A 26,659-nucleotide genomic window follows, 5' to 3' on the forward strand; every position below is an offset into this window, starting at 1 on the left:
TGGTTGTAGATGTTGCCCTATAGATCGCCTCCCGAACTCTCATTCCAAGCCTTATGGAGTGTTTGCAAGGCTGGTATCTCTCTCTCTCTCTCTCTCTCTCTCTCTCTCTCTCTCTCTCTCTCTCTCTCTCAATCCAGGCCTCCATAGCGTGGTATGTAGTCTTTAAGCATCACAGTCACTGAGGTCGTTTTTCAGAGGCCCCATTGATGCTCGATTTAGCTGCGTAAACCCTGTTCATTGCAATACACATTCAGCTGGACCCACGGTTTCCTTTTCAGTTGGGCTCTAGGGACGCCAGCTTAAATTTGTGGTGCATAGTTTCTTGTCGCTTGTTTTCCACTTCAGTCCACAAACACTTTCTACAACTATGATGCGGATTCCGCGTACATTAGTCTTTGTCTTCAAGCCATCCAGCGACAGGATGTGAACATATTGCCAAATAGGTTACCGTTGTCCCTCATAATTTTTCTTCCAGTCCTCTGAAGCAGCTGAATGAGTTTGCACAGGTGCTGGCCTCGCATTCGGGACGGCGGCGGTTCATATCTCCGTCCGGTCATCCAGACGTACATTTTGCGTGGTTTCCTTAAATCGAGAATCTGTCATGGTAAGGCAAAGACAGATGTTGCGTACGTTACGCTTGCAACAAACATATTGTTATAAAGAAGAACATTCTCCCCTGATTAACAATTGGGGAGGGGGGGGGGGGAGGAAAGAAGGAAGAAACGTAAGATCAGTTAATCTGGGCCAGGAAGAGAATAGGTGTATAAGCCAACACTCGCGTAGAAGTGTTTTAAGTTTCCTAACCCTTTCAGCTCGTGAGAAATCGCAGTTGTCAGTATTGCGTAATGTTATAATGCTTCTCTTATGTTTGTATTCTGGTTTTTTGTAATCAGTGGTGCCACTAGTGAAAGGAAATTCAAATACAGTTTACCATTCACCTGGGAATATTTTACTCACAGATGAAATTGATGTGAGGATAAGTTTTTCGTTTCATTAACCGGTCTTTACACCACACCACACGATTCCTTTATTACAACGAGCAAATCATCATCGTCCTAGCGTGTTGCTCAACTGGATAGTTGAACAGGCTTGCTTATATGAGATGCTTGCACATGCATGCTTTTCAAGCTTGCAGTTGCATGTGTCACCGCTCTTACATATCCGCACACGACCATATTGTGTGTCAGTCTCCTATAATGACCTAGTTAGTCGGCGTGCTTGGGAAGGAGTGTGAATTAATGTTACAATACGTTTATCTTGCAGCTGTTGAGATACACCTCTTGCATAGTTTGGCACTCAAACAAATACAGTAGAAATCGTGATCATCCTTTTTCTTCCTTCTAGATACGAGGTTCAAACATCTGTGATGCGCATATCGTGAATTTAAGCTTTGAAAGTGGAATTAAGAAGTGAAATATTGAGACTGTAGTCGGAGCATGTAGTTATTGAAATATTCCTGATTTAAATAAGTTCTATAACCTTCAACGGACTACTAGCAGTCCTCCCGTGTGCGTTGACAGCGAGATTTCACACTGGTGTTGCCTGGTGAAAATTTTGTACCCCAGGCTTATGATATAGAATGGATTTCAGTGAGACCTGCATGGGCGCCACTTTGTACGTACGGCACGATAAAGAAGTGTTTGACATTAACAGCTGTTGTTTGCGTACATAAAGCCCCCTGGGGCTATAAATTTGTTCTGATTTTAAACAGGAGGTTAGAGCGGGTGATGGCTTATTTCGCGTTGTCGATATGAATTCTTCCCCCTCCACCGCCCTCCCCTCCTCGCCTCCCCAGAACCCGACATATCTGTTAGGCACCCGCTCTTGTGTGCAGTATGCGGAACAAAATTAGAGTGTAGCGGTGTACCATTTGTGGCAAATTGACCAAAGTTCATCAGGCTAGTCGTTGTAAATCAGTCGAGTTGGAAAGCGCTCAATTTGGGCTCCGGCATTATAGCGTCGCGTTGCGCGTCTAGTTAAAGGGAATTGCGAGCGCATCGACGAAAATTTATAGCCGGCTCATTTAAATTAGCCGTAGTAATCACGGCACATCCGGTTCATGTTTTTTATTTCCATCTCCGCTGACAGTTACACGGTGCGTTGTGATCTATGGTCTTTGTCACCCTACAATGGTGTTTTCGACGCTAGGACAGTGTTTATTTTATTGTGTACAAATGCAGAATATACACTGCAGCTAGTGGAATGGACACAGCAAACAAAATAGAGAAAAAGCTGTTATTGCCGTGCTATACCAACATCTGCAGAACCGGTCTGGGTGTGTGCTGTGTCCCATATCACATGGATGCATTAGCTGATCGGGATAACGTAACAGTTCTCAACAGACGATAACTGCGCAGAAAAGCAAATGCTTCCGCGCTCTTCTTAATGACTGAACCTTTTTATCAACAGACGTGTTAAGTTTTCAATTAAGCATATGAAAAAATGAGTGCGGTGGTATAGGTTCCTATAATCGTTTGTAGTGTAAGATTATTTTTAAAAAAATAATCCATTGTGAACTGCATGACAAGCGAACGACTGCTGGGCACAACGCAGTTTCAGCCTCATTGCGCACTGTTAACATGGCAGAGGTGAAAAAAAATTCACTGTTCCAACAGATTTGGGCAGCACATCTCTCTGTTTTACAAGTTTTGTCACTGCAAACAATGACGTGTCTCCTAGCTCCACGAGCTATCTCGCCATTTGGTAGCGTTTATCTCGCCGTAGTGGCAGCGTGTTTTTCATGCTTTGGCAGAATTGTGGTAACTTTGTGGCTGGATGCTATACCAGATGCCGTAATCGTTCAGCTAACCTAACGGAGTAAAGTCGTGTCCCTCTTCTGTCTGTGAATTGTGTAACTTTTTATATGTATGGTATCGTATTATAACTGTTTGAGCATCGTCCTACTTCGTGCAGCGAAGATTGGGAACCAGCCCAGCATTTGCCTAAACGAGCATGGAAAACAGCCTAAAAACCACGTTCCGACTGGCCAGTGTACCAGACTACCGGACGTTATTACACCGCGCAGATTCGACCCTAGTCTAGCTCACCTCCCTATCTCGTAACCTAGCTCGTTGCAATCAATCTAAACGACTAGGTCTCTTTCACTACATTCACATTACTGAAAGAAAGGTACATGGGTCAGTTTAAAATCACTAGTTGTTTCATGTTACAGGTAAATAAAAAGTAATCTGAATCAAACATGCAACATAGAGTGCGATCATTTGGATGCTACGAGGATCATTTAAAAAAATTATGAATTCTGCGCGGCCGTTACGGTCGCGTCGTCAAATTGTAATTCATGTCAGTTGTGACCGAGACTTTAGATGTGACTGTCGTATATGTATTTACTGGTTCGCATGGCTGCGTCGTTTAGAGACCAGCGTTCCTGAATCAAAATCGAATTCCTACGTGGAATAAACCCAATAGTATCTACAACGCTTTGAGATAGTTGTGTGGGTCGTAGCGCAGTAACACACTGGGCTGCTCGTTTCCGTGGCGGTCGTGCTAGTGCTGAGAACAACACAAGAAATGAAATGCCATCAACTGCAACAGACGACACCTTTCAGGTTATTGTTGATGACATTGTGAGAAAGGACCGACGAAAAACATACGAGGAAATTGCATAGGAGACCAGAATGTCTGACACTTCAGCGTATAAAATCACAACTGAGAAGTCAAAGACGAGAAAAGTTGCTGCCAATTGGGTTCTGCATCGTCTTGAGTGAAGATCAGAAAGCGGGACGCAGAAGAATTGCTTCAGCGTTATCAGACAGAAGAAGAAGAAGAAGAAGAAGAAGAAGAAGAAGAAGAGTTTCTGAAAAGGATTGTTGCTGTTGATGAAACATGAATAGGAGATTTAGAACTAGAAATGGCCTCAGTCGTCACAGTGGAAAACCTTCGTCCCTCCACGTCCGAAGAAATTCCGCCCCCAACAGTCAAAGGTTAAAATGAGGATGATCTTCGCATATGAAATGAGTGGAGTCATAGCTACGAATAGAGTGCCCCAGGGGACGTTGTTAACAGGCGCGTATTACAAGCTGTTACTGCAAAACATTTTACGCCCGAAAATTCGTCAAAGAAGGCCTCACGTGCTTCCAGCTGGTGTTGTTTTTGCACGATGATACAAGACCGCACATTGCCCTACCAGTAAGAGAAACGCTTGACAAATACAGATGGGAAATAATTCTCTACCCACCATAACGTTCTGATATGAGCCCACCAGGCATCGATGATGAAGCTTCCAATGAGGTGACCCGAGTAATCAGAGAGCTAGGAGCCCTGTCCGGAATACGGAAGTTGTCAAACCGTTGGGAACCAGTCAAATGCAAGAATGGAGATTATACTGAAGACCAGAAAAGGTATTATGTAAGATACATGATTTTCTTCAGTTCTGTATTAGAACGTGCAGAACTTTTGAACTGACCCTCATATATTGTAAAAAATTTTATTTAGATACTTTAAGCCATTTATGAAGTGTTAGCGATGTGTGCGCGTAAGAGCGATCAGTATGGCAACATTCTCTGTAATGCCACTTTTAAAAACGCCGTCAACGTGAAACATTATCAAGCAATTATTTAATTTCCTTCTCTGTGGACACGGTTATGTCTTCCCATAATTTACGATTATCCGATTTTTGCTATTGCCAGTCTTTAGGTTATGATGCTAGCAACGACGTCGCATAGGGGCATGTGGGGTATGTTAGTACAGGATCTCCAAAAAGCAACTTATCCTCGTGCGAAAGCGGCTAAGTAAACGAAATTGTTTAAAGCGACCTCCATTATGTCATTTACAGAATTGAATACGACGTTGGATGTTCTGAAACGTGTTGTAACCGATGTTGAGGAATTACAGCAACACATGGTTCACTTTTTTCCTGCGATATGGGAATAGCTTAGTTGTGGGTTAGTAAGCAGCATCGCTCAAGTATCCCCGCGAGTGGGGATAAAATCAGGAAACTGAGGAGGCTACAACTCCTTTGAAATCATTTGACCATAAAATTATTGATCAACAAATGTCATACTGTTGTTGGGTATCCGCGATAATGCAGTGGCCAAAATAAATGAAGTACACTGCCAGAACGTTAATACTGAACATGGTTATCCAGAAATACGTCATGGTATCAATACATTGCTTTGTCTGTAATGTAATTATAACGGAAACAGTCCATGTTTCTGCCATGAGGGGGGCAGGCATTATATATAGTATGTGGCAACGGTGTCACATGTAAACATCGCAGTACTTGTGCGGTGTGTAATTACGAGAGTTGTTTCTCCAGGATGGTTAGGCCAACAGCGTACGATCAGAGGCTCCGTATAGTCACTCTAATGGAGCAGGGAGTAGACGGCTCAACGTCGAAGCGAATGTCGCGGTGAGCCAAAGTGATGTGACTAGAATTCTAGGCATAAGTTCTTAGCGACAGGGTCAGTCGACGATCGTCACAGAACTGGTCGCGGAAGAAAAGCAACGAGTGCTCAGGACCGATATCTGCGTTCAAGAGCAAGTAGAAACGCTCAACACAATGATACGTCCTCGGCGGCCGATCCAAGCAGCTTCAGGAGTGCAGGTGTCAAGACAAATTATAGGAAATAGGCTCCACGAGCAGCGATTATGTGGCAGAAGACCTCTCAAAGCTCCTCCCCTAAATGGGGTTCGGAGAGGGGCTCTTACAGCATGGGCACGAAACCACCCTTGTAGACTAGGCAGCAGTGGGACACAACGCTTTTTTCTGGTAAGACCCTTCTCTGTCTCCATGCTGACACTACAGATACTCGCATGTGGAGGTAACCCGTAAACCCTAACCATATTGCAGACCGCAGTTCAGTTATGTTTTGAGGTGGAATTCTGTATGACCGCTGTGCGCTAGGCTGCAGGATGATGATCAGTGTGAAGTATCGGGATGGCATCCTCGCACGCTTCGCGTGGAGAACACATTGGAGCGGGATTGGCGCTGATAGGTCCGCTGTGGAGGCTTATCTGAAAAAATGGTACGCCTAAACACATTCAAAAGTGTCTCCAGTTACGACGACGGGCAGTTCGTTAATAAACAATGTGCTATGCAAAATGACAGTGAGCAGAAATTGTAGTGTATGCAGTGGAATCGTTTGTAAAGTGTTTTGTTTATATGTGCTTTTCAAGTGGAAATGCGTTCATATTTTCTATTTTTTTTCTTTCTATTACGTCCAGTATTGCCAACAAAGCGTTATGCAACATTTATTTCGGCCACTGTATTTCTTTGTGGTTAAAATTTTAAGTTAAAATTTTAAGTACTATATAAATATTAAGATATCCGTCTATTTTTACATTACAAGCGATCGCTAATAGCTGTTGTTACTGCTTATCCTCATTATTAGCCATTCGGGACTGCAACGTACCGTGTAGTGTAACAGGGTGTTTTACCAAATACCCTGGTTCACTGCTTACATCCGTACTGGCTAAAGATGGTCGTACTTGTTAAGTAGTGTGTAAGAAAGGAGCAAATACTGTGCGTCTCGATCTGTGTTTGCACAGAAGGTGCGTGCGCTGTAAGAACAAGGGCAGCGACGAGCAGATGTGTGAGGCGCGGCGTTCACTTTTCGTACTAGGGCTATATGTATGCTTCGGCACTACGAGTTGGTGTCGAGGACGGCTCGGAATAACAGGGCCGCCGACAGTGTCAAAGTGGACCCAAAACAAATGAATGACTTTCATGTAAAAGAAGATTTTAATGTACGGCTCAAGGGTCAGACGTTACATATCAGTGGGTGTTAATGTTTCATGTTTGGCTAAAACAGTTTGAGCTCTAATTATTGGGAGCTGTCATTGTGAGACATGAGGACTTTAAATACAGAGAGGTGCAAATGAGAGTTCGAAGTTTACTTAGTAGCTCGAAGTAGTCGTCGTAATCTAAGATTTCAGTATGATCCAGGAAGGATCGAAGTCCAGAATAAAAAAAAAGTTCGTTCACGGCGGTGGGCCAGAGTAGCTGAACCACCAGAACGGTTACTGAAGGCGATCGTTCATCAGCAAGATTTACACTGAAGAGACAAAGAAACTGATACACCCGCCTAATATCGTGTAGGACCCCCTCGAGCTCGCAGAAGTGCCGCAGCACGACGTGACATGGACTCGACTTAAGTCTGAAGTTGTGCTGCAGGGAATTGACATCATGAATCCTGCAGCGTTGTCCATAAATCCGTAAAGGTACGAGGGGGTGGAGATCTTTTCTGAACAGCACGTTGCAAGGCATCCCAGATATGCTCAATAATGTTCATGTCTGGAGAGTTTGGTGACCAGCGGAAGCGTTTAAACTCAGAAGGAATGCTGGACGTGTGGGGTGTCGCATTGTCCTGCTAGAATTCCCCAAGTCCGTCGGAATGCACAGTGGACTGAATGGATGCAAGTGATAAGACAGGATGCTTACGTACGTGTCACCTGTCAGAGTAGTTTGAACAGTCCCCTGCTGATATGCATGGTCAGTGAATTCATGATGTTGTCTCCATACCCATACACGCCCATCCGCCCGATACATTTTGAAACGAGACTCGTTCAGCCAGACGATATGTTTCCAGTCATCAACAGTCCAGTGTCTGTGTTGACGGGCCCAGACGAAGCGTTAAGCTTTGTGTCGTGCAGTCATCAGGGGTACACGAATGGACCTTCGGCTCCGAAAACCCATATCGATGATGTTTCGTTGAATGATTCGCAGGCTCACGCTTGTCGATGGACCACTATTGAAATCTGCAGCAATTTGCGGAAGGGTTGCACTTCTGTCACGTCGAACGATTCTTTTCAGTCGTCGTTGGTTCTGTGCTTTTAGAATCTTTTTCTTGTCGCAGCACTGACAGAGATTTGATGTTCTACCGTATTTCTGATATTCGCGGTACACTCGTGAAATGGTCGTACGGGAAAATCCCCATTTTATCGCTACCTCGGAGATGTTGTGCCCCATCGCTCGTGCGCCGACTATAACACCACGTTCAAACTCAAATTTTGATAACCTCCCATTGTAGCAGCAGTAGCCGATCTAACAACTGTCCGCAGCTCGTGGTCTTGTGGTAGCGTTCACGCTTCCCGCGCCCAGGTTCCCGGGTTCGATTCCCGGCGGGGTCAGGGATTTTCTCTGCCTCGTGATGGCTGGGTGTTGTGTGATGTCCTTAGGTTAGTTAGGTTTAAGTAGTTCTAAGTTCTAGGGGATTGATGACCATAGATGTTAAGTCCCATAGTGCTCAGAGCCATTTTTGATCTAACAACTGTGCCAGACACTTTTTTGTCTTGTATAGGCGTTGCCGACCGCAGCGCCGTATTCTGCCTATTTAAATATTTCTGTATTTAAATACGCATGCCTATACCAGTTTCTTTGACGCTTCAGTGTACAACGCGTAACTGGCAGATTCGACACGGTGGAAACGTACCAAGCGCAGACAGCAGCAGCCACTAAGAAAGTCCCAAACTCTTTCATCGTAACAGAACGGGTTACAGTGGTTTACAGCCTTTTAATGACTGGCGGATGCCGTTAATGGACTTCGGTTGTGGACGTGGATAGTATTTTTTATTTTCTTGGAGCTCAGATCATCGACGTCATCACCACCAACGCCTCCACCGCTTGGCAATCGAACTCCCGAACAAAAGAGCGGTCTCCACAGCTCCACGCATTGTTCCAGTGTAGCAAAGTGACCGCGAGACCCACAACACTGTTATAAATGAATTAACATACAGCGACGCCATAGTAATTACGGTTAACTGTGTCGTTATACCAGCCGGGTGCAGCATAAGAGCTTAACACTAGTGTTCTGCCGTAATAGAGGAGTGCTGCCGTGGGCGCGGAACAAAACAAAACAGAGCCCGACAGTCAGGTGTTAATTTGAGTGCGATTACGTGGGTCACAGTTAAGCGAGCGTTTCGCGGGGTGTTAGCGGCTTTCACCGGGTTCGGAATGCCGGCTCGAATAACCCGCTTTGCGTGCGCCGAGGGGGACGGCCGTTGCCCGGAACACACAATGTGCCGGCGTTACTGGAGCGGGAACGCGTCCACCGTTTTCATTCTTCCGCTACGCACAAACGGCACGCATTTTTTTCTGAAATATTACCGCCACAGAGGTTTACACTCATCGCTTAAATTCCGGTCTCGTGTTGTTCAGCCAGAGAATGATTGTCCCGAAAGTTCGTGGTTTGCGAGCCCGTTTGTGCTCGCAGTTTGGCCTGGAAATTCAGCCGAGCACGTGAAGCATTTGTTTCTGCTTATACTCGGGCAGTTGGTGGCGATAGGTAAACATACTCTTTGCCTGTACGCAAAAGTGTGCGTGTAATTTCGTGCTAGTACATAAATTTGGCACGTAGATGACTGTACCACATTTCGGTTGGCTCCATTGCTGTAGGCTACACTGAACTGACAAAAATTGAACCACTCAGAGGGCACGGTCCGATGTCTTTGTAAATTAGTACACGTACACACTCCAATGTGGGGTATGTAAATGATTTAGAGTTGCAGTGCTCTGCGGCAGGTAGAACAGCCACCAGAGTGCATTAGTGTTGTTACAGACCCGGTAGGGTACACGAGGTGTTCGGATCTTCTCGTCACAAACTCTACGACTTGCAGAGGGGAATGGGTACATAATATTTTCAATTGGAATCTATGTCATCTAACAAGGCTACAGAGCTTCAAAGATACAGGCGCAGGCGTCTATAAATGTATGTATATACAGAGTGATTCCGTGATGACGTTACAAACTTTGAAGGATAAAGAAGAAGGATAAATGTATGACGGTGAGGCGAGCATCCCTGTACCGGATACGAAAAAATCGAAAGTTACAAGCGAAAACTGTTATGATACCTCTAACAGTGGAATACACGTCCGATACTGTTGTTGCCGTGATTGCCTACTTACATACAGAGGTGGTAAAATGGGCCAAAACAAGAAAAAATGTATGGTAAACACGGGCTCTAAAATGAATACCTTAAGAGCTATGAGCATTTGTTGAATAGAGATGTGTTTCGCGCTAGCGAAGATGGACAAGTGCTGATAGCTCCTTAGGTATGCATCTTAGAGCCCACATTTACTAGATATTTTTTCTTCTTTTGATCCCGACTACAACCTCTGAAAGTTGCATTCCCTACATTCTTAGCAGGAGCAGTACCCGTAACTGCTGTCAGAGGTATTACAATGAATTTCAATTGTAACTTTCGAGCCGGCCGCGGTGGCCGAGCGGTTCAAGGCGCTTCAATCCGGAACCGCGTGACTCCTACGGTCGCAGGTTCGAATCCTGCGTCGGACATGGATGTGTGTGCTGTCCTTAGGTTAGTTAGGTTTAAGTAGTTCTAAGTTCTAGGGGACTGGTGACCTCAGTAGTTAAGTCCCGTAGTGCTCAGAGCCATTTTTGTAACTTCCGACTCGTTCGTTTCCGGTACAGGGACCGTTACCTCAAATTGCTATATTTATCCTTCTCCATCATGCTAGAAAGTTTCTAACATTATCACGGAATCAACCCGGCACCTATAGCTTTTACGCTTTGCAGGGTCGTTGGATGACGTTTCTGAACATGGGGTTCCTGTTCGAAAATGATGTGTACTCACTCCCCTCTGTAAGTCCTAGAACTTTTTATCGGTAACAGACAGATGCCGTGTACTCGTGCGAGAAAGCGTTATCAGCACCCGAAAGAGTTTGGAAGGGGCCTTTTGTTGGTCTGTTCTACCGAATCGTGCAGTATCCTGATTTGTGGGACATTCAGCTGACAGTGGCCCGGTGTTGCACTGCAGGGGAAGGTCGTAAGGGAGGACCGTCGTCTTCTGCAGCAAGTACGTCGTAACTACTCCTCATCCGCGCCTGCCTCGCAACGTTCTGTATCATCCCGCACCATTGGTCGGAGATTAGTAGCAGCTGGACCAGAGAATTGCTGTTCCATTGAAAGTTATCTAAATAAATAAAAATATTAAACTGAAGTACTGTCTCTGATTGTAATCGCTTAACAGTAATAATAATGAATTGTAATGAAAATGGGTGTGTCTCATACTGTAAAAGATAGCAATGTGACTGCAAGAATTTTGAATAAAGTGCCTGAATAATTAAGTTAGTCATAAAATGTAGAGTAATTGTCTTTGCAAAATTTGATCACAAAAATTTTCTCTGAGTGGCATAAGTTGGCCCTGATTGAATAAATAAAAAAAAAATCGTAATATTTTCTCCTTACCTCTATTCTGCGCAAATCTGGATAACGCGTTGCAGTACTGCTCCGCCTTGCGCGCCGCTATGCTAAAGCTGCAAAGCAATGTATCTACATAGAGAAACTCGAGAGGTGCAATAAGTTCTTTGTTAATTGCAAATAGAACTGTTTTTGGAACACTCTTGGTTGCATGATCCATTAAAATTAATTGCAAGAGAAAGGTTGGTAAGAAAATCAAATATGCGCACAAATGACAACACTAAGCTTTTTGTGTAGCCTACTTTGAAAAAGTGCTCCAGGCAGATTTTAAATTTAATACACTTCTTAACATTCAAACAATACTCTTTCCTGTCTCTCAAATCTAGCAACTTCCAGTACAATAACAAAGTTAGTCCGATGGCGCAGCAATAGTGAAAAAAAAGTTACATCATTATAACATTTACCTGATATTCCATTAGACTTCCTCCTTCACAAAAATTCATTGATAAAGTGAACCTTTAAATTTGAAATGTAATATTGCCATTGCTTGCTCACTCTAGCACAGGTTAACATTGTCATCTTCCTCACGCTAACACTGCTTCACATTATCTGCCTCACTCGAACATGTCTTAACAAAGTCTGCTTCCTCACTCTAACAGTTAAACTTTTACTGCCTATACGCGCCCTCGAGCAGTTCAGAGATACTAGCGTAACTTCTCCGCTAAAGCTTACAACATCGCTGCTCGCTCACAATGGATTCAGATACCAACATTATTCATGACACCTATGACCATGCGTACCCTGCCGTTAACACCACAACACAAGCGGCTGTATTTGGCGTGGTGTCGTAACCGGGGGCGTACACTGCTGATGAACGGCGTTACATTGTCTTCAGTGATTACACTACTGGCCATTAAAATTGCTACACCAAGAAGAAATGCAGATGATAAACGGGTATTCATCGGACAAATATATTATACTAGAGCTGACGTATCATTACATTTTCACGCAGTTTGGGTGCATAGATCCTGAGAAATCAGTACCCAGAACAACCACCTCTGGCCGTAATAACGGCCTTCATACGTCTGGGCATTGAGTCAAACAGAGCTTGGATAGCGTGTACAGGTATAGCTGACCATGCAGCTTCAACACGATGCCACAGTTCAAGAGTAGTGACTAGATTATTGTGACGAGCCAGTCGCTCGGCCACCATTGATCAGACGTTTTCAGTTGGTGAGAGATCTGGAGAACGTGCTGGCCAGGACAGCAGTCGAACATTTTCTACATCTAGAAAGACCCGTACAGGACCTGCAACATGCGGTCGTGCATTATCCTGCTGAAATGTAGGGTTCGCAGGGATCGAATGAAGGGTAGAGCCATGAGTCGTAACACATCGGAAATGTAACGTCCACTGTTCAAAGTGCCGTCAGTGCGAACAAGAGGTAGCGGAGACGTGTAACCAATGGTACCCCATACCATCACGCCGGGTGATACGCCAGTATGGCGATGACGAATACACGCTTCCACTGTGCGTTCACCGCGATGGTGCCGAACACGGATGCGACCATCATGATGCTGTAAACAGAACCTGAATTCATCCGAAAAATGAAGTTTTGCCATTCGTGCACCCAGGTTCGTCGTTGAGTGCACCATCACAGGCGCTCCTCTCTGTGATGCAGCGGTAAGGGTAACCGCAGCCACTGTCCCCGAGCTGATAGTCCATACTGCTGCAAACGTCGTCGAACTGTTCGTGCAGATTGTTGTCGTCTTGCAAACGTCCCCATCTGTTGACTCAGGGATCGAGACTTGGCTGCACGAACCGTTACAGCCATTCGGATAAGATGCCTGTCATCTCGACTGCTTGTGATACGAGGCCGTTGGGATCCAGCACGGCGTTCCGTATTACCCTCCTGAACCCACCGATTCCATTCTGCTAACAGTCATTGGATCTCGACCAACGCAAGCAGCAATGTTTCGATACGATAAACCGCAATCGCGATAGGCTACAATCCGACCCTTATCAAAGTCGGAAACGTGATGGTAGGTATTTCTCCTCCTTACACGAGGCATCACAACAACGTTTCACCAGGCAACGGCGGTCAACTGCTGTTTGTGTATGAGAAATCGGTTGGAAACTTTCGTCATGTCAGCTTGTTGTAGGTGTCGCCACCCTTGTGAGAATGCTCTGGAAAGCTAATCATTTGCATATCACAGCATCTTCTTCCTGTCGGTTAAATTTCGCCTCTTCATGGTGTAGCAATTTTAATGGTCAGTAGTGTATAATCACAGTTCCACACTGCCGAAGATGACCATCGTCAGCGAACATGGCTGCGACCTAGGGTGAGGTTATTCTTTCAGTGTTTTGGAGAGGCACTGCGGTGTTGTTCCTGGCCTCATGGTTCGGGGAGCTATCGGCTGTCTGTTCAGTTCTCGGCTGGTAGTGACTCGGGAATCTCTAATGGCACAGCTTTACGTCGCGGGTGTCCTGCGTCCTCATGTGTTACCTCTCATGCCATGAAGTCGTTGTGCTGTTTTGCTACAGGACTGTACTAGCCAGCACATGGCAAATGTGTGTATGAACTGCCTGTGTGATGTTGGGGTACGCCTGTGGCCAGGAAGATAACCACATGTGTGTCCCACAGAACGTGGGTGGCACTGGCTCGGACGTAAATTCCATCGTAGTGCCAGTATCTAGTACACGAAGGGACAATTACAGCGCTTGTGCGCCAGCCTGCCTCAAGAGAAGATGTAACGGCTTTATGGGCCCCTTTCCAATCGAATCTGTGCAGTGTTGTGCTGCTGAGTGGGCTCATGCTGCCAGGTTCTTTGAAAATTTGGCTCGATATTGTAGCCACTGATATTACATCACATACCCTATCAACCCTTGAAGTTTTATTCCGGTTCTCCTTAATTTTTTTCAAGTAGTACATTTTTATTCCCATAAAAGAGTTGTTGTGCGTTCATTTTGCCAAAATAGATATGATCACGCGTGAGAGGTGAAATGTGCTTCGTCCTCCACGGCTGGATTCTCCTTGAATAGATTCCTTTTGAGTATTCTGTATTGTGGCATTATGCAGCAGGAATAAAATTCGACGTTTAGACCAATTGAAACGTTCCTTCGTCATCGGAGGTATCGCGGCCTCACTCCGTCCTTGCTGCAATCTATGCGCCCCGAGAGAGAGAGAGAGAGAGAGAGAGAGAGAGAGATCGTGCGACGTATTGTAGCGTTGATTAGCAAGAAAACGCTTATCGGCGGACCAGGCTCCTTTCCTGGTACGCCTAGACTTATAAAACAGTCGTAATAAAGGTTCCAGCCTTACTATGACTTGCGAAACAGGACTAAATTGCCACTACTGCGACGCCGGTCATTTGCATTTATGGCTAGAGCGTGTAGATTTCGTTCGCCGCAAACAGTAAGTACATCTCCCCTTATGGTTCCTTGCATCCTGCATAGAGATTTTGACAATGGAAAATCAGCGTAATCGTTAGAACTGTACTGATATTTTGATATTTCTACATTACCATAGTTATCGACAAGATGCTCTCCATCTGCCCTGCTCCTCTACTATAATCTACCGCCATTTTAGTCCATTTTTAATTTTATCCAACATTTCAAGTATTCTTTTCCCTGACCGTCTTCCTTGCCATATTTTCTTCAGTGACTCTCGCTGCAGGCCAATTTTGTCGCTACCACTAGTTTTCTTTCCTATCCCGTTTTTAGAACAACTCTTCATTCGTCATATTGCCAGTCCATTGCACTTTTAGCATTTTTAACCAGAACCATACTTCAGAACCATGCATTTTTTCTTCCTTTCTGACTGTATCCTAAACGGCCTTGGCATCTGCCATCGATGACCTACTCCGTGCCCTCCGCAGTACGAGGTGCATTCAAGTTCTAAGGCCTCCGATTTTTTTTCTAATAAACTACTTACCCGAAATCGATGAAACTGGCGTTAGTTCTCGACGTAATCGCTGAGGCAATAGCAGCACGGCTGGTGAATGTGCGGCCACGGAGAGTGTCTTTCATTGTTGGAAAAAGCCAAAAGTCACTAGGAGCCAGGTCAGGTGAGTAGGGAGCATGAGGAATCACTTCAAAGTTGTTATCACGAAGAAACTGTTGCGTAACGTTAGCTCGATGTGCAGGTGCATTGTCTTGGTGAAACAGCACACGCGCAGCGCTTCCCGGACGTTTTTGTTGCAGTGCAGGAAGGAATTTGTTCTTCAAAACATTTTCGTAGGATGCACCTGTTACCGTAGTGCCCTTTGGAACGCAATGGGTAAGGATTACGCCCTCGCTGTCCCAGAACATGCACACCATCATTTTTTCAGCACTGGCGGTTACCCGACATTTTTTTGGTGGCGGTGAATCTGTGTGCTTCCATTGAGCTGACTGGCGCTTTGTTTCTGGATTGAAAAATGGCATCCCCGTCTCATCCATTGTCACAGCCGACGAAAAGAAAGTCCCATTCATGCTGTCGTTGAGCGTCAACATTGCTTGGCAAGATGCCACACGGGCAGCCATGTGGTCGTCGGTCGGCGTTCGTGGCACCCACCTGGATGACACTTTTCGCATTTTCAGGTCGTCATGCAGGATTGTGTGCACAGAACCCACAGAAATGTCAACTCTGGAGGCGATCTGTTCAACAGTCATTCGGCGATCACCCAAAACAATTCTCTCCACTTTCTCGATCATGTCGTCAGACCGGCTTGTGCGAGCCCGAGGTTGTTTCGGTTTGTTGTCACACGATGTTCTGCCTTCAGTAAACTGTTGCACCCACGAACGCACTTTCGACACATCCATAACTCCATTACCACATGTCTCTTTCAACTGTCAACGAATTTCAATTGGTTTCACACCACCTAAATTCAGAAAACGAATGATTGCACGCTGTTCAAGTAAGGAAAACGTCGCCATTTTAAGTATTTAAAACAGTTCTCATTCTCGCCGCTGGCGGTAAAATTCCATCTGCCGTACGGTGCTGCCATCTCTGGGACGTATTGACAATGAACGCGGCCTCATTTTAAAACAATACGCATGTTTCTATCTCTTTCCAGTCCGGAGAAAAAAAATCTTAGGCCTTAGAACTTAAATGCCCCTCGTATAGGGACAGCTACCGTTTTCGTATAGGCGCCGTCGGCGTTCCAGTTAATGAGTTGGCTGACAAACTAGCCAAAGAAGCAGCTGGGATGCAAACACACTACCTATACGCTCACGGTTCTTCACCATGTCCTTGAACATTATAAAACTTTCCAAGACCTGCGACTTGAAGTCGACCTAGGACACAAAGCTATCAGAGATTCTGTCGCGCCGTGAAACAGCTATAAGCCGTGTGCTACGCTACTACGAAGGCGTCTAAATTACAACAAGATTTAAACATACAGGGAACGCAGGGGGGAGCATAGGCCTCTCGCCGCCGATTTAGCACCGAGGCATCACCCAATCAGTTCTTCACATCTGAACCTGCCAATGGCGACAGAGTATATCTATTTCCTGATCTGAACACACGATACTACCCACATATATTAAGTTGCCATTTTAACATTTACGCAGTGGCCTAATGTTTGGTCATTGAATTTTACTACCTAGTACAAAACATATGATACTTCTATTACTATTCAACGAGAGAGAGAGAGAGAGAGAGAGAGAGAGAGAGAGAGAGAGAGAGATGCGTACCTACATCTTTGGACACCAACAGAAGATGTAAGGACTAACAACCACGTAGTTAAGTCCCTTTATATTTTTAATGATTATTATCTTTTTGAATGTCCGTCCATGATTCATTCAGTGGTGGATCCAGGCAGGGAGGGGGGTATCGTTCATGTGGGCCATGAACCCTCTCAAACTCAATTGTATTAGAAGATCTATATTCTTACATACATCAATATTCAAATTTCTCAGCTAACTTTCGGAGAGTTAAGTAGCATGTAAATTAGAGTATCCTGAAAACCTGTATAATTTCTAGAAATTACAAGCTACAAGCTACATGTAACACAGAATACTTCAAATATCGTTGAGAGGGCAGGCTTAAGTGGATGATATTTCGCCCTGATCTGTAGCTTTTCAGCCATGTAAAGGCGCACAGTCTCAGACTGTAACCGACACATCCGATACGATTTCCGAGCCCACGAATAGAACTGAGAAAGCACAGAAAGTTGAGTGAGGGAAGACAGAAGGGATAGACTCTCCACCGAGGTAAAAAAAAAAGAAAACGGAAAGACTGACTTCCCAAATGTAGGAGGTACCGAATCATAGAAACAGCATTCTCGTCAAATACACGTTCGCGTTGCCAGTTTGCATACCTGTGTTCGTAATCATAGTGTTTAGTGAAATACTGGTAGCAATGAACGCAGTGTCAGATGAAAAGAATTTGGACACCTATCAGTGGACATTAATAAACTGTGAGAGAATGCTTGAGCTTTGCCGTATGTATTACCCGATTACAAGTCTCCCGACATCTATTAGTGGACACTAATATGGAGTGTGCTACGGCGTAAAGTCAGGTGCCGACACGCCATTTGGGAACGACAAGAAAGAGAAGGCTGTGAGAAGAAGTCACCCAATCGCACGCTGACAGACCCCTCTCCAGGACGACAATGCGAGAGCAGCGGCCCTTATGTGAAGACACACGCGCCGCGACCGATTTGTGACCGCTCAGTTTCAATAGCAGCTTCAAGATTAGCTACTTCGATAGCAGCGTCAACGCTATTTACTTCGCTTTTAGTCTCTATGTAGCACAGATTTGGAGTTGTCTATATACTGAAGATTGATTATTTTGTATTTGGCCATTTGCTTGCGACACATCTGTGTAACTGCCAAAGTTAAGTATTGTAATTTTCTTAACGTAATAAAACTCATTAATACGACTTCTTTAATTGTTTGTTAGCGAACCGAGTATGCAGGCTTCCTAGACACTACAGGGCGTGTCCTCACTACGTCTTTATGATGGCGTGAATTTTGCTGGGGACACGTACAATAAGGTGGGTGAACGTGTGCGGAGGAACGGCAGCCCAGAGCTCAAGAGCCGAAAGCAGACAAGTGCAGTGGTCAGAATGAGATTTTGGCTCTGCAGCGGAGTGTGCGCTGAGATATGAAACTTACTGGCAGATTAAAACTGTGTGCCGGACCGAGACTCGAACTCGGGACCTTTGCCTTTCGCGGGCAAGTGCTGTGTAAACATCCCCCAGGCTGTGGCTAAGCCATGTCTCTGCAATATCCTTTCTTTCAGGAGTGCTAGCTCTGCAGCGTTCGCAGGAGAGCTTCTGTACAGTTTGGAAGATAGGAGGCGAGGTACTGGCTGAGTAAAGCTGTGAGGACGGGGCGTGAGTCATGCTTGGGTAGCTCAGTTGGTGGAGCACTTGCCCGCGAAAGGCAAAAGTCCCGAGTTAGAGTCTCAGTCCGGCACACAGTTTTAGTCTGCCAGGAAGTTTCAAGTGCAGTGATGTTGGGCGCTGGGATCTGGAGCTAGTTCAGTGTTATAACTCATCCCAGAGGAGTTGCATTGGTTTGAGGTCAGGACTCCGGGAAGGGCAAACCATTTCGGGGGTGTTATTGTCCAAAAACCACTGCCTGCCCTTGTGCTTTGTGACAGGTAGGTTGTCATGCCGATATAATCGTCTCCGAACTGTTCCTCTAGTATACGTGGTACACTGTGCTGTAAAATGTCATATCCTTCCGGATTTAGCGTTTTCTTAAGCACAGTAAGGGGCCACACCCTAATACCGTAAATCCACCTTCTCCGTTCTTTACTCCTCGCCCTACACACGATGGCAGACAACATACTCGAGGCATTCGCCAAACCCAAACCGTTCCATTCGACTGCCACAGGGTACAGCGTGTTTAATCTCCAAATGACTCGCTTCCATTCACATACTCTCCAGTGCGCCGCCCTTTACATCACCTCAAGCGTGTCTTAACATTGACCCTGCAATAGTGTGGCTTACGAGGTGCTGCTTGACCATTGTTACCTTTTCTGCTGACTCCCTGCGTACAGCCATTACGCTAACTGGTCTGCTGATACAATTTTGGAACTCGCGAGTGATTCCTCCCGCAGGGATAATGCAGCTTATTTTGCAACTCCGTCCGAACAGGCCATGAAGGCCCAACGGATACCGACCGGCCGCCGTGTCATCCTCAGCCACAGGCATCGCTGGATGCAGATATGGAGGGGCATGTGGTCAGCACACCGCTCTCCCGCCCATAGTCAATTTTCGCGACCGGAGCCGCTACTTCTCAATCAAGTAGCTCCTCAGTTTGCCTCACAAGGGCTGAGTGCACCCCGCTTGCCAACAGCGCTGGACAGACCGGATGGTCACCCATCCAAGTGCTAGCCCTGCCCGACAGCGCTTAACTTCGGTGATCTGACGGGAACCGGTGTTACCACTGCGGCAAGGCCATTGGCCTTATTTTGCAACTACCTTCGGCAGTGCTCGACAATCGCTACCAGTCAGCGCATGAGGTCTGCCTTAGCTGTTGTTGTTGCTTCGCCATCGCACCTCCAATCAGCGACATATACTTGGGCTGGTTTAAAAGGGTTGAAAAAAAATCCCCGAATGATTTGCTACTCAGGTGACCAGTCAGGGTTAGAAGTCTCATTGAACTCCTCAGCTGACAGATTACGCTGTTTCTACTGACAACACAATAACCCCACCCCCCTTTTAAACCGTCTGGTCCACATCTCGTGACATCTGTAGACAATTCCGCATTACATAGGATTGTCAGGATACATTTGATTAGACAGTGAACTTGTAAGACTTTTTTTTCTTCGAAAGAATGACTTTCAAATGCTGTATTATTCTGAATTAGCATTGTGCTAAAGCAGTGTACTAAGAATGACGTTAAAAAGTTTTATTATTATTGTTATTAAAATCGTAGGCATCTGCTTACGCTAAATGCGAGCCTGTCGACATGTTGTATTTGCGGGAGGGAGGGAGGCACACTAATAATCGGTGACTGTCCCCAGAAACAAGATAAAATACTTGGCGAATTTAATTCAGAATTATGTATTTTTACAGGGGTCACATTCTGCGCGCTTAATCGTGGCAATATTAAACAGGGTGGGTTACAGGTATTTTCTGTCTCCAGTTGGTGTTTATTTTATGTTCATGTGGCGGAAGAAATCTTGTGCTAGAAATTCCAATAAGCGGGCACGGCAGGTGGAGACGGCGACGGGCGGTTTTATTGGCTGTCGCCGGGTCGCGGCTATATTGGAAGCGGCGGCGCGTGGGCGACGAGCGCGAGTGCCCCACTTCACACGTGGCACGGACGACCCACGTGTGTGGCAGCAGCTCCCGTAATGGGCCTGCAATTAGCCTGCAGGCGCTCCACGTTCGCGCTGTGCGCGGCCGCTTCTCCCGTCGCTTTCCTTTGGTAAAGTTGCTGCCGCTGCCGTCGCCAGCGCAGCCAACCGCCCAGCGTCTGGCTGTCACGGTTTCTGGCCACGGCGCTCCACTTCTGCGCCGCTTTCGGGGGAAACCTGTTTCTTTTGAGTGGAGGTTCCATTTGGCGCACCCAGGCGAACGATGCTCACGATTGAGTTCTATGCCGCATTTACAATATGGGTGGGCCTGCAGAAGTGGTGAAGCTGACGGAACTACATTGTTCACTCATGTTAATGTGACCACCTGTCGGCCGGCCGCTGTGGCCGAGCGATTCTAGGCGTTTCAGTCTGGAACCGCTACGGTCGCAGGTTCGAATCCTGCCTCGGGCGTGGATGTGTGTGATGTCTTTAGGTTAGGTAGGTTTAAGTAGTTCTAAGTTCTAGGTGACTCATGACCTCAGATGTTAAGTCCCATAGTGCCCAGAGCCATTTGAAGCATTTGACCACCTGACAAAAGCGTGACTAAGCACCTCTTCCCTCGCGGACCGCCGCGAGGCGTGCATGAAGAGTGTCAGTGAGGTTCTGGGAGGTACCGTCTCGGATTTGGAGACTGCAGACTCCAGTGCTGTGGCCAGCTACACTAGGCTTGAGGGTCCATAGCGCGAACAGTCCGATCGAGGTGGTCCCACAGATTCTCGATTGAGTTTAAATCTGAGGAGTTTGGTGGCTTGGGGAGTAGGGTAAACTCATCCTGCTGCTCTTAGAACCACGCACGTTCACTGCGAGCTGTGTGACGCGTTACATTGTCCTGCTGATACAAGACATCATGCCGAGGGAAAACAAACTGCATGTAGGGATGGTCATGGTCCCCATGGATAGACACACACTTGTTTTGACTCACTGTGCATTCAGAGTGACGAATCATTCAGGGAATCCCACGGAACATTTCCCAGACCATAACTCTTACGACGATTGTTGCAGCGTCTTTGCGGCCAGACAGTTCACAAACTTAGTCGTTTCGGAAATGCTTCCACCATTGTCCCGAACGCCACTGATCAAGCTCTTCTCCATATCAGATAAATTGCTCCATCTCCTCATTACGACCCCCCCCCCCCCCCTGCGAGAGGCCTCTTTTACCCTCCACTGTTAGTGCTGCCACCTGCTGTCAGTGAGAGACTATTGCACGTTGACGTCGAACATTGGCGGTGGGCCGGCCGGTGTGCCCGAGGCGTTCTAGGTGCTTCAGTCTGGAACCGCGCGACCGCTACGTCGCAAGTTCGAATCCAGCCTCGGGCATGACTGTGTGTGATGTCCTTAGGTCAGTTAGGTTTAAGTAGTTCTACGTTCTAGGGGACTGATGACCTCAGATGTTAAGTGCCATAGTGTTCAGAGCCATTTGAACCATTTTGAACCATTGGCGGTGATCACATTAATGTGACTGATCCGTGTATACACATGTTAGCTGATTACCTGCCATGACAGCGAATAATACGTCATGGACGAAAGAGGGAGGAAATAAGAATGAGCCTAGCACAGCCGAAGAGAGCATCGTTCCTTAAACAAACTAGTACCAAACATAGGTCTTAATTTGAGAGGAACTTCCCTGTGAACGTGTTTGCAGCAGTGAAGTTAATCGTGGGCTGTCAGGAATACCGAAAAGAAGAAAACAGAAGAATCACCCTAGAAACTAAACTGGCTGATAAGAAATGAAAGTAAGAGTTTATCGACAGTGTTGGCGAAGAAATGAGTATGTGGAAAACATAGACTTGAAGAAGGGAAGGACTGCAGGACGTGTTACGACATAGGGAACAACTTCCATGATAGCGGAGGCGATCGTAATGGGCGGTAACTATAGGGGGAGTCAGACTAGAATATATCCAACAAATAATGGAAGACTTTGGGTTTAAGTAGGCAACTGAGAAGAATGCGTGCGAAAGGCTCGGCGGGGAGCAGAGAAGCAGTCCTTCAAATGGTTCAAATAGCTCTGAGCACTATGGGACTTAACTTCTGTGGTCATCAGTCCCCTAGAACTTAGAACTACTTAAACCTAACTAACATAAGGACATCACACACATCCATGCCCGAGGCAGGATTCGAACCTGCGACCGTAGCGGTCGCGCGGTTCCAGACTGAAGCGCCTTGAACCGCTCGTCCACTTCGGCCGGCAAACAGTCCTTCCCCTCGCTCCCTTTCTCCCTGCACCTGCCTGTCAAATGTGTTATTAGCAGTTCCAAAAAACAGTGCCCTTCGAATAGACTTGGCGGCCTTGTTGTGTGTCATTGTTCGCCAGTTATTGTTTCAGAGTTTCTTTAATTTGTTTTATTCATAGCTCCAGTGCCGCCGGCCAAGCGGTTCTAGGCGCTTCAGTCCGGAAACATGCGACTGCTACGGTCGCAGGTTCGAATCCTGCCTCCGGCATGGGTATGTGTGATGTCCTTAGGTTATTTAGGTTTAAGTGGTTCTACGTTGTAGGGGACTGATGACCTTAGATGTTGAGTCCCAAAGTGCTCAGAGCCATTTGAACCATTTGCTCCAGTGCCAAAGGGGAAAATTCTAGTGAAACGTGATTGCAGACATTACATGCGCATTAAAAACAAGAAACGGCTATAAAGTCCTCCTACTGATCATTTTTAGCTGAGTAAAAAGGAAACTTGTAACGGAACGAAAAAACACATTTCAGTAGTTGCATATAAGAACCAGTATTAATGAACTATTGATACAGCAGTTACTGGTACCACGTACAAAAATGGAAAATGTGACCGAAATTATTTCGAAAGTATCACTGTACTGAAGACGTGAGACGCTTTAATATGTTACGTCGCTCGAACCTCTTCAAGTCAGACACAGTTTCACGTAGTGGCATTCAAGAAAATGTTTTTACATTAGCGCGCGCTATGCTGACTACACCACAACACACTACTCACAGCCACGTTTTTGCTGCACGCATTCTTCTCGGCTGCAGGTGGTAAGTGCTACTCTTGAGTTGAATTGAATAGTTTGGCACAGGAGAGCAAACCAAAGACTTATTCATTACTATTTTAGAGAGGGAAAGAATGAAATCTGTCAATGCCGTCCGTTTTTACATGTCTCTCCTTTCGTATCCTAACACCCGAACCACTTTTTCCGTATTACTATGTAGGCTTCCGCGGCCGTTGTCATAAATATTAGTATTCTTCTGGGTATTGTAGAGCGTCGTCGTAGAAAATACTCAATTATAATCTAGAATGGAATAAAAAAGAGGGTAGGAAAGAAAAGCTTTTCTTTTCCACCCTTTCCCTTTCGTTATGACTAGCCTGTTCTACGGATAAAGTTACCCAAATATGACGTATTGACGCCGATCGTCTGCAAGAAATAGAGGGACCTTTCTACTCCGGAACCACTGTTACCTTCAGGACGGCACTTTAATATCTCGAAACGTCAGTTTTATAGTTTGTAATTTAAAGTCTTTTGTAGAGAGACACGGTAAACACCCAGAATAATTTTAATCATAAATTTTTTTTCCATATGGTAAGTCGTATGTGTTACTACCTAATTTGATCATTATTGCTCCAGACTGAGCCACGAGCGTGCAGCCGCCCATCTCCCCCCCCCCCTCCCTCTCTCTCTCTCCCTCTCTCTCCCTCTCTCTCTCTCTCTCTCTCTCTCTCTCTCTCTCTCTCTCCCTCCCTCCCTCCCACACATTCCCGCCGACAAAATTTCAGCTGTTGTTCACGGACATTTTCTGAATATTTTGAGATAAGAAACGCGTTAGATTATAAAATTATATATCCGATAAGTAGTGAAAGAGTATGGCTTGTCATGTCGACGTAAAATCAATTAATATGAGCTGTACCAAAGCGCGGTCTAACATCGAAGATGATGTTAACAGTCAAGTGCATATATATTAACAGATCTGTCATCGTTGCCGAATGAAATTTTTCGTCACTACACCGTTGTCCAAAACCAGTTGCTCTCATGAATAAATTATTGGACGGAAGCTGTATAACAAAGTTTTCTATATTGGCTGTTTCTGGCAGCTGTTGCTCATTTACATTGGAAAGTGACTTTCCTTTTCCAAATAAGTGTCATCCGATGGCAACATTACTGAAGAAGTCAACAGATTACAACGCGGCACAGCACTGCTTGTTTTCCTCGTTCCAAAGCTCCGCCATTCAGATTGAGAGACGGTCGCTATCTTGCTTCATTTCCTTAGCAAATCGAAGCGTTGCTGTCTCGGAAATCTGATTACCGGCTGTCGCGGATCAGAAACACCGCTGATTTGTGACTGAGGAGGGGGAGGAATCGCCATGACTCACGAGCGTGACTCAGGCAGGCTAGAGACGGGACGCTCTATGAATCATGTGGTTTCGTGTGCGCCGCGAGAAGTTGTAGCACCTTGAAGGCGTGTCAGCTGACGCCGGCGCTACCTGTACACCACCAACTTTATTCACGTTCCAAAATATTCACAAAGACTGTTTGCAACTGGTACTTTGCTACTCGTGGAGTGCATGCGCACAGGGCACTTTCCTGTAGCCACGCCCCTCGCCCGTCTGACTGCGGACATGTGGTGGTGCGATTAGAGTAATGTTCTGCGCTGTTGCTTGTCTCTGTTGGCAGATGGCTGTCACTGGGTTCAGATGGCACACCGAGACGGAGAAATAAATGAACACTCTTCATCTACATCCATACTTTGCAAACCATTGTGAAGTGCATAGCGGAAGATACTTCGTACTGTACCAGTTACTAGGGCTCCTTCCCGCTTTGTTGATTTATAGGACGCGGGAAGAACGTTTAAAAAGCCTTAGTAGGCGCTGTAATTAATCTTTCATTAACAATCCCTACGTAGCGAGATGTAGTGGGTCAGTAATTTAAAACTGGTTCTTGAAGCTCTGTATGTAGGTTTTGTTGGGATACTTTGCGTCTATTTCAGCCGCCTGCCGGTTCAGTGCTTTCTTTAGCGTCTCTGTGATGCTGTCCCATACATCAAATAAACGTGTTTTGCTCGTCTGTGTGTGCGTTCAGTACCCCCTGTGAGGCCAATTCTGTTGTTACGAATCCCATACGCTTGACCAATATTGTAGGATGGGTCGCACAAGGACTTGGGAAGCAATTTCCTTTGTTCACAGATTGCATTTCCCTAGTATTCTACGAGAGAACCGATGTCTGCCACCTGCGTTACCTACGTCTGAGCCTGTGCGATCGTTCCATTTAATATCCGTACAAATTGTTACATGCAGGTATTTGTCTGAGTTCACGGATTCCTTTTATGACATGTTGATACTGTGGCCATGTGATACTATGCTTTTTCGTTTTGCGAAGTGCATGATTTTACATTTATATACATTTAAAGCCAGCTGCAAATCTTTGCACCACTTCGAAATCGACTGAATATCTGTACCGCTTTTTTCAGACAGTACTTAATTATAGATAACTGCAACATCTGTGAAAGCTCTGAGATTGTTATTAATGTTGTCTGCAACTTTGTTACATACAACATTACTAGCAAAGGTCCCCCAACACACTTTCTTGGTTTCACAAGCTGTGACATGGTCGGGAATTGAACAGTGAACCGAATATGGAATAAAATTTTGTCATCACATTACCGGTTGCCGGCCGTTGTGGCCGAGCGGTTCTAGGCGCTTCAATCCGGAACCGCGCTACTGCTACGGTCGCAGTTTCGAATTCTGTCTCGGGCATGGATGTGTGTGATGTCCTTAGGTTAGTTAGGTTTAAGTAGTTCTTAGTCTAGGGGGCTGATGACCTCAGATGTTAAGTTCCATAGTGCTTACAGCCTAGCCACTACCGGTTTCGGTCTATAATGACCATTTTCAGATCCGTCTTTGTGCTTAGCATTCGACGATGCCACTATGGCTCCAGTATATTAGTACATGTTTTTATAGAACAGATCTGAAGATGGTCATTATATACAGTAACCTGTAGTCTGATGACAAAAAATGTGGGACCATAGACGTAAACTAAAGGAAATTTACGCTTTCCTGGGTGACAACCGAAGCTGCTTCTACAGTTGTCGATGATTCGCCATTCTGCATCCTCCTTACGAAGAAATCCTCAATCCAGTCACAAATGTAGCTTGAGTAACCCTATACGATCGTACTTCTGATAATAATAAAACACTGTGTGTGATGACAGTGTTCGAGCTTCAGTATACTTCTGGAAGCTCATCAAGTATCGGTGTCGTTCAAGTGAAAGAAATTATAATATTTTTCCAACAGATTTTTGCCTGCGGAAA

At 45.7% G+C, this 26,659-nt stretch overlaps 1 protein-coding gene and 1 pseudogene across 3 annotated transcripts in view; one reads left to right on the forward strand and one right to left on the reverse strand.

Moving 5' to 3' along the window:
• The window catches only part of LOC126161504 (disks large 1 tumor suppressor protein), a 935,475-nt gene that overhangs the window by 705,863 nt on the left and 202,953 nt on the right, over positions 1 to 26,659 (forward strand). The window lies entirely within an intron of this gene.
• On the reverse strand, positions 19,395 to 19,512 carry LOC126164276 (5S ribosomal RNA; annotated as a pseudogene).

This window comes from Schistocerca cancellata, chromosome 2, assembly GCF_023864275.1.
Source record: "Schistocerca cancellata isolate TAMUIC-IGC-003103 chromosome 2, iqSchCanc2.1, whole genome shotgun sequence".
Classification (NCBI taxonomy): Eukaryota; Metazoa; Arthropoda; class Insecta; order Orthoptera; family Acrididae; genus Schistocerca; species Schistocerca cancellata.